This window comes from Scatophagus argus, chromosome 23 (genome assembly GCF_020382885.2).
Source record: "Scatophagus argus isolate fScaArg1 chromosome 23, fScaArg1.pri, whole genome shotgun sequence".
NCBI classification, from domain to species: Eukaryota; Metazoa; Chordata; class Actinopteri; family Scatophagidae; genus Scatophagus; species Scatophagus argus.
This window is the reverse complement of record NC_058515.1, coordinates 6,171,826-6,185,139: the sequence shown is the minus strand read 5'-3', so window position 1 is coordinate 6,185,139 and position 13,314 is coordinate 6,171,826. Positions and strand designations below refer to the sequence as shown.

General features: G+C 40.4%; 1 protein-coding gene across 2 annotated transcripts in view; it reads right to left on the bottom strand.

Annotated features, from left to right (window-relative positions):
- LOC124054262 (pyruvate carboxylase, mitochondrial-like) overlaps positions 1–13,314 on the bottom strand; it is a 262,121-nt gene that overhangs the window by 115,190 nt on the left and 133,617 nt on the right. The window lies entirely within an intron of this gene.

Below are 13,314 nucleotides of genomic sequence, written 5' to 3'. Positions count from 1 at the left end.
AAGTTACATGTATGGAACCGAAACTCAGACTCATGAACACGAGATTTGAGAAAGTTGTGTGCATGTGTTTGTGTGCTTGAGTTTGCAGATTTGGTTTGCATGTGTTTTGCCCAAAAGGACATAATGTTGGTATGAAAAGTGGATTTTAATACTATTATTTTATATTTAAATAAGTAATCTATTAGTAATTTAGGGACTAAGATATGGATGAGAAATGCTCTTTGGAAAAGTTTGAATTTGCAGATTAAAGTGAAGATGACTCAGTCTTGATGCTCACGGCAAACTTGTGAGTCAAGGAAGCTTGTGTGGCAAGATGAAGTTGTTTACTTGTCAGTCAGTGGAGCTGATTAGAGGGTAAGGTTGAAGTAATCCTTCTCGAGGTAATTAAAAACAGCACATAAGACAGAGAGAAGATGGGGTTGAGAAAAACATTGCATAAATGAGAAATAAACTGAGGAAAGCAGGGACACCAACGGTTTTAGGTGGAACTGAGTGGAAATGCATTCAGAAAGATGAGAAGATACGAGTAAACAAAAGAGTTGAGGGAACGTATTTGATGTGACATCCAAACAGGAAAGAGCTGAAGCGACAACAAACAGAGAGAGAGAGAGAACAAAAACTAAAAAGCTGTGAGACTAATGGATCTCAATTCTGATGCTTTGTTATTACCAACCATATCTGCTGGTCTCAGACAGTCTAATGCAAAACATTAAAAAGGCCTTTCACTGCCACCTGCAACTGAGTTAAATACTAATTTAGCAAAGAAGACGTGAGCTGGCAGCAATCTGAAACTGAACATAACCAGTTAGAGCTTTCTAAAAATACAGATGAGCAGAAGACAGTGGTAGGTCAGAAGACATGAACTACCAATCTGAAACATCCACTCGTCCATTTTCTTTATCCGCGTCCCACAAGCAGCAGGTGAAACGTGGCAGCCTATCGCTCACCAGGAGATCCAAAGGAATTCCCAGTCTAGGTGGGAAAAGTAATCTCACCAGCATGCTCTGGATTTGCCTGTGGTTCTCGTCCCAGTGAATGCACCAAGGGCACCTCCAGCTGCAGAAGAGTGGACGCCGCACGGAGCTGCAGATTAGCGTGTTCATTCTCAGATGGATCAGGAGTAAAAGCAAACCTTCCACATTACACGGAGCAATTTGATTAGATATCAAAAGTAGTGCTTATGGAAAATAAAGCCTCATATCTGTGAAGAGACAGAGAGAGAGAGAGCGAGAGAGCAAGAGAGGCAGACAGTGATGAAAGAGGTGAAAAAATCTTTATTTCACTCACATATCTCTTCCTCTCCTCTCATTTTCTATCGAGCCCTTTGCAGATGCTGCTAAATGCACAGGAGTGCATTGTGTGAGTGTGTGAAAGATGTGGAAACGGGGGGTTGGGTACTGACACACCTAGAGATGGACAAATAGATGATGATGACAAGGTAAAGAGGGAGAGAAGAGAAGGAAGGGAGGTCGCCGCCATGTTAAGCTTTCAATGCCTGGTTGTGTGCCTCTGTATATACCCATGGCTCAAGGTGCTCATTTATTTATCTTTATTTACTTATCTCATGTGTGTGAGAGTTGGTGTTGTCTTTGCCACAGGTTATTACCAGGAAGATAAAATATCAACGCTGGACTGGATAACTGGTGTGTGTGTGTGTGTGTGTGTGTGTGCTGTCGTATATGTGGAAAGGGTTTTCACTTTGATCTTGAGCCGAAGACACCTGGCACAACCTGAGGAGTGGACAGCGTCTGAATTTGAGGCCATCAACAGTGACTTCAGAGGAAATAAAGAAGATGGTTGAGAAAGTGTATGTCCAGACATCAGGTTAGAGGGCAATTTAATTTGAAAAGCGCAAGTGGCCACATTAACAGAAAGACTGAGACTGTACTACTGTCACCTTTTAGAAACAGAGATCCAGAATGTGTGTGTGTGTGTGTGTGCACTTATGAGTGACGGGCAGGAACAACACAACACAGAACAACACCCCTCCCTCTGCTTTCTTTGCCAAAGGCGAAACTCTGGCCCAGTTCGACTAATTAAAAAAAAAACAAAAACAAAAACGCTGAGTAACATGCTATCACGCACAGCTGCATCCACACACAAATTCTTCCAAAGACACACGTCCGTATGAAGTACAAGATAACCTTGTGGCAGCGGTGTTTGGGTGTTCCCACATGCTCATGTTGTGTGTTATGTCCCAAAAGGCCATGCCTGCCTGTAGCCAAACTTCCTCTGACATTTGTGATCAAGGTATGATGCATTTCCCTGCAGTCTGCTGAGCAACTGCTGACTCAGGATGCATCAGGACTCAGCACCTCCTGTGCCAGAAACCAGTAGGACCAGTGCCTTCCACGTGCTGAGCTGTGCCATTATAGACACGCAAAGGAGAGATCAGTGTAAGCAGCACCATGGCAACTAGACAGTCTGAAATTATTAGTTCAACACTTTTGATAAAGTCCTTAAAACAATGGCCTGGATAAGAAAAATACAAAACAGCTGAACAGATCTCAGCTCTTAGAGATAATCCCAGGGTTCTCTGAAAACATGACTCAGCTGGGCCGAAGCGCAAAACTGATTTAATAAGTGTAGACATTTTAACTCACAGAGACAAAATACTACACATAATAGAGGCTGTGGTATTAAGAAATAATTGGACAAATTAACAGGCATGTAAACCTGGATGTAATCTAACAACTAATATTTACTGCTGTGATATATGCAGATTTTGGGTGGGAACTGCGTTAACCAGTAGGCACAATGCGATGATGCCTTCAAACCGTCATTAATTAGATACAGTCACAAATATGTAACACATTTAAAATGATTACAACCCCATCAAAGATGAGGTGGCAGAAGGAATCACATGGTGCTTCACATCAAATTAGCCGCTTCAACTTTAACTGTCAGGAAGTCTTAGCAATAATGAACTGTGACACAGTCAGACAGCTACATTTAAAGCAACAAATATACAAAAAAAACAAAGAATTGTTCTTATTTTAAGAGGCTAAAAATAAGTATGTTCTTGGAAACTTTCCTTCACTTTTTAGTTAAATAAGTTGTGAGCATATGCGCATGTCATGTGGTTATGAGTACGCCGCAGCAGCGCCGTTTTCTTTTGTCTTTGAAACTCAGGAAAGAGGAAGGAAACCTTTACAGTAAGTTAAGGGACACAATGCCATCTTACCATTTTTAACTACACTGTTCTTTGGAGTTGACAGCTCTGATTGTCTATGTCTCTGTGTGAGCTAATGAGTTATCACACACTTGTATTGTTGAAAATTCACAATGATAATGGCACTGTAGTGTCATTTTGACAGGATACTTCAAATTAAATACCTATCTTGAATATTCAGCATACAGAATCTATGACCACCCAGACACTAATCTCTGTTTCTGTCTAGCATTTAATCTTTTTTTTTTCCTATTTGCAATTATGTTTAACAAGACTCAGGGGAAATGAGGCTTGAATGATGACTACAGATTGTCATTAGAGCTAATGATGAAGGCTGATGGCTACAGAGTTCTCATATTGAGCATTTATTACAATGTCAAACTGTGAGACACTAACCTTAATATCAGGTTTGAAGGGATTCTCTGATGATACACGTGTACTAATACAAAGCATTCTGAACCTTCGTACTGCATGATTTAGACCAGCAAAGTAAAGACATGAAAAGCTGTTGTTCCATCTCAACATCAATCCATCATTGCGCTGTCAGTAACTCTTGAACTCAGCACAGCATTGTAACTCTTCAACAGCTCGGCATAGCGTGAAGAAGATGACAGAGAGCCAGGGAAGAGGATTGAGAGATGAGGAGATAGACGTAGAGAGATGAAAAGATTGATTGGATAGATCAGGACGAAGAGAAGGAGAGAGAGAGAGAGATGGGAGTAGCTGCAAAGGGAGAGATCAATGGAGGAAGAGAACCGGAGTAAAACAGCAGCAGGAGAGGGGAAAAAAACCATTTGCTTTACCCAAACACGTGACACACAGAACCGGTTTCTTCTCAGTTTTTCTGGTTAGCAGAGCTGCTGACAGACACTGGACAGGAAGCAAGCGTTCAACTCGCGCCACACCGATACCCTCGAATTAGAGTTTATAGGAAATCAGGGGTATTGCAATATATGAATATTGATGATAACGGTGGTATTTAAAAAATGAAATATTGACAACATATTAATCATAGAATAAATATTGTGTGAAGCACTTTTTGTACATGAACAGTTACAGACTTTGTCCACCTCAGATTTTGAGTGCAATTCACTTGTCAACAAGGAGATGAAACATGCAATACACAAAGTTAATGAATATAACTTACAGCAGTATGTTCTTGCATATCTTATATCTATATCTATATATATCGCAATAATGCTTTGATTTTGTTTGGCCACATAATAGTGAAAATGTGATGTCATAACAGCGCCTAAAGGAAAGGTGCAAAAAGACCAGCACTACCACAGACACCAGCTCTCTCAGTTAAAGGTGAGAGAGTTAAATGATGCCAAGGTGGCAGAGTTTATTTGATAGTGACTTGGTACACAAAGTGCCTTTAGGAGGAACAGATGTGGGGAAGAGATGGCAGGGAAAGAGATGATACAAACAGAAGGTGAAACTTCAGAGGTGTTAAAATGACAGAAGACCTTGAGCCTCCTATTTCTAAAGCTTCCGTGTTTAAAAGACGTCAAAATCTAAGCAAAATTCTTGTTTTAAAACCAAAAATCTTCCTGCAAAACATAATTTTTTTTCAACCCTGTGCTGAAAAACAATAAGACTTCTTCCACTCAGCAGCTCTCTACTTCACCTCTGCCCTTACTTTTCACACATATTTTCCTCTCATGGCTTTACCTTCATGCATGGTTTCCTTTCTTTCTTTCTCTCTCTCTGCCTTCCTCTCGCTGTTTCTCCACCGTGTTTAATTTAGCCTCCTATCTAATTTGCTTTCTCCTCCACCTCCAGCGACTTCTCATTCAATTCTTTGTTCACTGCATTCACTCCCAATCTCCACTTCTCTGTCGCGTTCCTTTGCTCACATCTCTTGATGTTTTGCCAGTGTGCAGCAGCTGTCTTTCACTAATGTTATTCTGCTCTCCTAGCTCTCAGACAATATTCGTCGCCTCTGCGTCATCCTTCCTTGAAGGATATTAAACTTGTTTTCTTGCTACTTGATTGGGTTCCTCCCTTTGGTTTCCTTTTCACTATAATTTTAATGTCACTTACTGTCACTTCTGGCTACCATATCAGCACCGCCCCCCCATCTACCAGCTCACACATTTTAATACTCCTTTTTCAATGTTTATTATTTCAGCCAAATATATTCTGGCATTTCATTTCATTCCTCTCCACTTTGGCCTCTATTTCCTAAGATTTTTCCTTTCATTTCTCCCTCTTGACAATTGCATTTTAAAAAGGCATTGCACTGAACCTCCAAGAATCTGGCTGTTCATATTCAGCCCGACTATGTACCTGAGCATGCGATGGTAAACGTCTGGTGAAAAAATCTTAATGGAAACTTCATTTGTTTTGTCTAATTCTAACATATTATTATATTATTATGGCGGGGGTATTGCTGTCCAGGTTTTATATTTGTCTCATCAGTGAGCAAAGTCGAGGAACAGAACATTTGACTTTTGCTGGCTGCCCTGCACCATTATGAGTGCACACGGTTTTAATATTTTTTTAATCCCAGCAGGTACACGGGCCCTCTGCCAGTATTACTGTCTGCTGTTCACTCTGCTGAATGGACAGGTTCAGTGGGAGCTGTGAAATGGTCGACCGTCATAAGTAGATGATTTGTCAGTGCAGAGAAGGTGGGTTTTTCAAAGAGCGGGGCCTCATTTCAGGAAACACCCGGATGCAGCGGATCTAATCATCGAATCATCAAAACAAAACCCACAAAGCCAAGTCCAAGTTTTCGGCCAGTTGGAGGCAGCGGAACAACAAGCTGAAAACAACGCCTACACAATATTGTAGTTATGATGCAGTGCACATTCAGCAGATGCAGATGAATGTAAGAATGCAATTGGTATAGTATGTCATTCAAACTGCCTAACATAACTCCAGTATTTACTCTTTAGTTCCGTTTTGTTGTTGCTTAGAAAATATCAGGCTCTTTAGCTGGAAATGATCCACTATGTTCACGAGTTAGTAGCTTTCAGCGTTTGGTTTATCAGAGCTTTTGTGCTGAAAAAAATTGTCTGTTCTGGCTACAAAGTGGGCTGAATCAGAGTCGTTTGTGACAGAAAATACAGATTAGTGTACCTTTCACATTTTGTGGCAAAATCTAAACCACAACACTCTTAATTGAGTATATTACATTTTGCTGATTATGTTTTGATCATCCTCATCCTGTGGTACCTCGGCCTCTCTTGGTCGCTCTCTCCGTCTTGCCTTTTATCCAATTTCTGTCCCACTGCCCATTTCGCTTCCAGCACTCACTCAAGATGGTCCTCCGATTGTGTGCGGTAGTTTCCTTTCACTCACTCACTCTGTCTTTTTCACCTCTGTCTGCTTCCCTCGTTTAACTTGTGTCTTCTGCTGCGACTGGGGGAGCACATCACTTCACTGACAGGTTCTCTTAAAATAAAAAAATAAAAAAGGACCAAAAACAAAAAAACAAAAGAGTGTCATTGGCTGTTTCTCCACAATGTCTTTTCTGCTCAAACCTCCACCTCTCCCTCACTTTTCTTCATTTTTTTTAGTCTGCTTTCATTCCACTTTTTTTGCCTCACATATCTTATTGCTGGATTTTTTTCATTTCCCTCACATTTTATCCCAGATGTGATTTTTGCCTTTTCCCTCCTCTCCCTCTCTTACCTCACCGCAGGACCTCTCCTGCTCATCATTACCTCTCTGAACATCCCGCCCACTGCCCATCTCTTCCTCACTTTTTCCCCCGGAACAAGGAATGAAACGGTAGCTTCCTGCCCTCTTTTCATCATTTTTCACTCCTTATGCTGTCTTTTTTGTCCTCCATGTGGCGATGCTACCACCTACTCCTCCGACTCATCATCCCTGCGGGCTCCCTTCAGACTCTTGATCAGAAGGAGGGGGTGAAGTCTTTTAAACTCTTCTCATCTTGTGATGTTCTGAGGTTTTTTGGGGTTTTTTTTTCATTCTTTTTTCCTGAGAAGGCGACGGCAGGAGAGCACATGGTGTGTGCGAGACAGAGAAAGTTACAGTGGGGTGTCGTCTTTCAGGCTGTTTTCTAGAGAGGAAGCGACGGGGGAAGGCGAGAATAAATAGTGAGGAAGGAGAGCAAAAGAGAAACTAATGACACAGACCTTTTAGAGTCTCAGCATTTCTAATGTTTATCTGTGACACAATCTCAATAAAAACAAAAAATGCTTTAACACTTAATATTGCTAACTGAATTGCTGCTAAAACATGCACACGCTCACTCTAAGCTCTACTAATAAACCGGATTCTATACAAGTAGCTTACATTTGCCTTTTGTGGTTGCTCAATTAGGGAGGCTACAATACCACTAATCCACTCCCATCCACACTATTTACCATCACTAAAAACCTAGGAGAGTTCTGTGTAAATTTCCAAAATACTCAAGCCCAATTAATGATTCCAACAGCCATACGTTTCAACAAATCTCTCAATGCATTTACCTCTTTCAATGCAAAAGGGGATGATTGTGATATGCCTCCAATTGAACCACGTCGTCGCTGAGGATCCTCAAAACATACAGTATAGACATTGTAAGCAGTGAATTTGGTTTTGAGTACTCCAAAGCAGCTTTATAGCCATTGGGAATCTCAGCTGAGCTATAATTGGGACTAACTGCTGAGAGAGGGCCCTTTACCTTTTCAGTTGACAGCACCAGCCAGTAAGCCATGCCTAAAGGCCAAATACTGCAGCACATTATTACTATGAAATATTCAGAGTGTTTTGCTGCTAGTGGATGTTTCAGACCTGCTAAATGTACTACTCTTTTCTGTGTTGACTCTGCTGAAAGTTCGGATGAACTTGGAAAAAAGAAAAGTCAGAAAGAGATGCAGGAGCTGGAGGGAGACATAGAAAACAAAGTTTTAAAGTTTCAGCTAACAGCAGGGAATTGTGTGTTTATTCGCCGAACGGGTGCATGTTTATTATCACCATGAGTGTGATGTATGAAAAGATTACAAACGAAAAGCCTGAATGTGAGAATTTGAGTGCTCTAAAGATTTATCATGACCCATTAGAGGTCTTCCTCAGGCAACACTGATTTAGCTGCATTGCCCCCCCCTCTCGCCCAATTCCAGTGGTAGTTGTTGCATGCTTTTTTTTAACATTAAGCAATTATAATGAGCAGTTATAACTATCACATTTTGTAAATGTGTACCGTGTACCATGCATGTCCATTTTGTCCAAATACAGAAAAAGGTTCCACTCCCAAAGAAACAGTAAAGAACTAAGAAGTTAGATCTGAAACAGAGTCCAACTTTCAGTTGAATCTGAAGGCAGAAAGTGTAATTGTGTTGAACTTTGGAAAAACTACACAAGCAGACATTCTGCAGATGTTTGGGAAAACTTGTCTTGAAAAGCAAATGCATTTTTTTGTTATTGTAACCAATACCCCAAAAGAAAAAAATACGAAAATGTATTTTAGGATCTTATCTTCTGACACAGTAGGCTGTCATTCACGTCTCTCGAGGTGAAAATTGTACATACAATATCTGCAACGATGTGAGTTTCGTATTGTCATCTGTTGCATCTTAAGCCGCGGCTTAGCTTGCGGTTGTTTGAGATCAAAGGGCTGTCAAACATCCGCAGCATTGAGACTACAAGGGAAACAGTGAAGCTTTAACAGTGTCCCATTGCTTGCCGGCACCGGCACAAAGAAAGTGAAGAAAATGTAATATTTCCATGAAAAATTCAGAGTTTAACTGCATACAGAGATGTCAAACCTTGGCACACTGCTCAGCACTGCTCATAGCACCCTTTTCAAAGAACTACACCACTTGCTACAATGAAACAGCTTTCTATTTGAGGAAAATTACTTTATGACTTTGAACTTTTCTGTTTGTCTTTCAGACAATAATTATTTTTTCAAGGTCTCCTGCTATTATTGTACAAAAAAAATAAGCCAAATATTGAATTAAGCTCTTGCAACTACAGATCTTGAAAATGAAAAGATAAAAGAACAAGTAGAAATAATAATTCTACTGAGCGGAAAACATATTTGATGCAAACATGTCCACGTGTTCCTGGGAGAGATCGATTTAACAGGCCTTAATTTTACGAAGTCAATTATCACAACTTTAAAACACTCCAAAGGTAATCAATTTTTCAGATCGCTGGTTTTATTTTAGTGAAGTGGCACCAGCCGTCAACAACAACAACACTTTGTCAATGATGACTCAGAGCAGCTGATGGGCAAAGAAATAATGAAGCGTGAAGTCATTTAGCAGTGATCTTATTCATTCCTTTTATGAACAGGCAAAGACCCTGACGCACTCAGGGTTTAGGTCACTTCTCTACATGAATAATAACTGATTAATCTCTAAAATCCAAGCAAGGTTCACTCAAAGGTGAGGTTTAATCAGTGTCCTATTGTGTGCCGTCGCTCATGATGGCACAGATGTCACAGCTTGCTCCCATCAACAAAACAATGCGTCACCTCCAGAGAGAGATGCTCACACTTTGAGAAGTGATTTTATTTTTAACTTTAGCACAAGACAGTTGGTGGATATTTACCCGAAACATTTCAAGGACTCCGAGATTTCAAATGGGCGGCACCAGAGGGAATCCAACCCTTAAACATAGCAGTGTTTGAGCTTTACTTAAGCAACAACAAATAAAACCTTCAAGATTAATCCCACCTCAACTGCTCTCCATTGTCACAAAAAGGCAGCAGCAGCACTGCCTTTGACACCTTCACGCACTCGAGTCAAGTTGAATTTGTCAGTAAGACAGGAATCTTTTTACTGAAAAGTAAAAGAAAAAGAAAAAAAAAAACCCAGCCAGGTTCAATCCAAGCATGTCACCCAGCTAGCGGGTCTACTGCTAGTAATCCCGTAATTAAAAGAGCAAACCACAAGCTGCATCGAACTGTGGATCATTAAACCTCTGCAGGGTGTTCATTCTGCAAAGGACAGCAACACAAGTCCCCACACACACACACACACACACACTCACGCACACACCTCAGCTGTAACCACGTGAGTGCTGCTGCACGCCTACAAAACCACTGACCCTGTCCCTTCTGGTTTTCTCCTGCTGGATTTGAATACTGACATTATTAAGTCTTCGGAATATGCCTGAGCCTTCCAAATACACAGATGGCCACTCAAAGGCTCAGAGGTGGATGTGCTGCACAAGTGTATAACCATTCAAAGAGCTGTGTATGTGTACACACACACAAAGATGCATAGCAACACACATGAAGAGATGAAACATGGAAACATATGTCATCCAAACAAAAGGCAGTGAAAGGTCAGCCAAGCTCAACCACCCAGGAGCTCTACAGAAATTCCAATCTCAAGCAAAACATAGCGGCTAAAATAAGCAAGGGAGTCACTAACTTTGTTTACATGTCACCTTTCGAGAGCAGAACATCACAAAGTGGTTCCCAACAGAAATTAGGAAACAAACCATAAATACAGAGGAAGAAATAAACAAAAGCGTTCCTAATTTGTACATTTAATAACAGAAGTGAAGCATAATCAAGGAACTGAATAATGGAACAGAAAAAAAAGATGCAGAGAAGTTAAAAGAACAAAAGTACATAATACCTGGAGAGCACAGACAAAAAAAAGCCAGCGAACGCAGAACAAGACGGTGAGGAGGGGGAAAAGAAGAAAAAAACAGCAGGTCGACTGTTTAATTGAAGAGCCTGTTCTCTATACACACCGACACCATTATGGTTCAAATGTGTTTTAAATAGACTGAAAACTCAACTGTATCACCAACGCAGTGCTGCACTCAGCCCAAGTATCACCGCTTGACCAATTTCATTACACAGTCCACCATCATGCTGGGACGCTCATTGTAGTCTTCGAAGTCCTGACTGAACATAATTTTCCCCTTTAAGAGCCTCAACGGAATGAACAAAAAGAGCAGATTTGTGCTGAGGACCTTTAACCGTGTCTACAACATCCCGCCTCCTCTAAAACTTTACAGGCCACACCTGCTGCTCCGTCCTTGTGGTCTCTTCAGTCTCCAAATCATTCACTTGGACAGCTCCCAAATATCAGACACATTACAGTGTGTCAGCGCAAGGAAACAGGGCGGAATTATTGCTATGAGCCAAATTATAAAAAAACATATTCCTCACAGAGAAGAAGAACGAGGTAAATCTGGACATTGAGTCATGATTTCAGCATCGTGATATAAGACTCAACACCTGTATAAAGTATTTGAATTTGATCATCCAGTGCTGGTTCTCTTTTTGTTATTTTACTGACAACTGAATTGTCCGAAAATGTACTCTATTACAATATACTGGTAACATCACATAATTAACATTGTAGTATATATACCATATATTACATAGCAGACGGTTACTAACCTCTAGCCAGCGTAAATAGCAAGAGTAGCACTAATAGCTTTAAAATAATTACACACCACTGTGATGCACTGTACACATACTGTGCAACACTGTTATTTATACTCTTATTTGTGGCAATGATCCCTTCTAAAACCACCTGCATCAGAGCTAAATGCCACAATAACTGGACTCTTAAGCCATGAGCGAAGTAAGAATATGGTCTGATAAGTGCCATTTCATCTTTTCTGCTACAGCTGGATATCTTCATAGTAAAAGCCCAACGCTTGCTGCCAAATGTCAAACCCAGCAGTGGATCTGAATGGCATAAGCAAAAGTCATTGTGTTGTTACATAAAAAATTCAGATATTCAGGAACTAACTGCATATGAAGACATGAGCTGAGCAGAGCTGCCACAGTTAGTCAATCAGTTGAGTGAAAGAAAATTAATCGAAAATTATTGATGATCATTTAACCGTTTCAGTCTTTTTTCCAACATTTGCTGGTTCAAACTTCTTATGTGTCAGGATTTGCTGCTTTTCTTTGTCTTTTCTGCAAATTAAATGAGTCTCTGTGTTTTGGACTGTTGGTTGGACAGGAGAAGCAATTCTGAGGATGTCATTTCAGGCTCTGGGAACATTATGATGAGCATTTTTCATGTCTTTGTGACATTTTATAGACTAAACTATTCATGGTGAAAATAATCTCCAGATTAATCGTTAACGAAATGAATCAACAGTTACAGCCCTAGAGCTGAATGTTATTCATAATATACACAAGAATGAAGCATGTGTGCAGTGCAGTGACTTCAGCAAGAAAAGTTGTTTTACTCACCATCTACCCAGCGTCATTGATAAAATAAGAGGTCCCTCTAGTCAATACATTTGATGCTACCTCTACATGAAAAGCGTTTTCTGCTTCTCCTGATGAGAACTGGAGAACAGAGAAATAAAGAAACTAAGACGGCAAAGAGGATTAGACAAAGTCACAGGTGAGGAAGATAAAAAGCAGATAAAAATAAAACAGAGGCTGCAGCTGACACACGTCTCCTCATCCTCACTGTCGACACCGCCAACATCTCCCATGTTGCTCCCCAGAGTTGAAAACGTTTGTTTTCTCAGCAGCACCGAGCATTAAGCTGAAATCCATCTTCGACTTAAAATGGGACAAATCCCTTTATTCTCTCACACAAACTAAACACACACTTTTGCACATACGCAGGACAACAAAGACATGGAAACACACACCTTATTACTTAAATCTTTGAGAATAAAAAGTCTGGATTTTCTAAACAATCCTCCCTTGCTTTTGTATCGATCTGAACAACATTTATGCATCTTCTCGTTCACTCCTGCTGTTGCTCACTCAGCCTTTGTTTTCTTCGATAGCAGGAGCCACATTACAGAAAGAAATGCAAACTGCCAATCCTATCTTATCTCAGAAAAACACAGATAAGAAAGTGCCATTTTGCCTTTGGAGAGGCATATCGTAAATCTATCTTCATATCCTATCAGAACTTTACCACCCACGCTTATCTTATTTTTAGGGGGCTGTCATCAAAAGGATGAACACAACAAACAGGTATTTTACTTTTTAAATGTTTGTGGTGAGGGCTTTCTGAGAATGGGAGCCTGCACCTGACTCTGTTTTAATTGATAATTAATGAATTCAGACATTAGCTGGTCCAAACACCTGGCTAAGGGCAAGCCATAATTAAACTCATTAGAATTAGAAAAGAGACTTTTGTTCTCAATCAGTCATTAAAGCAGCCAAAAAACAAGGCAATCTCCCACAGCAATTTCTCTTGTTCTCTCCATCCCTCCCACTGCTGCAGCACTTT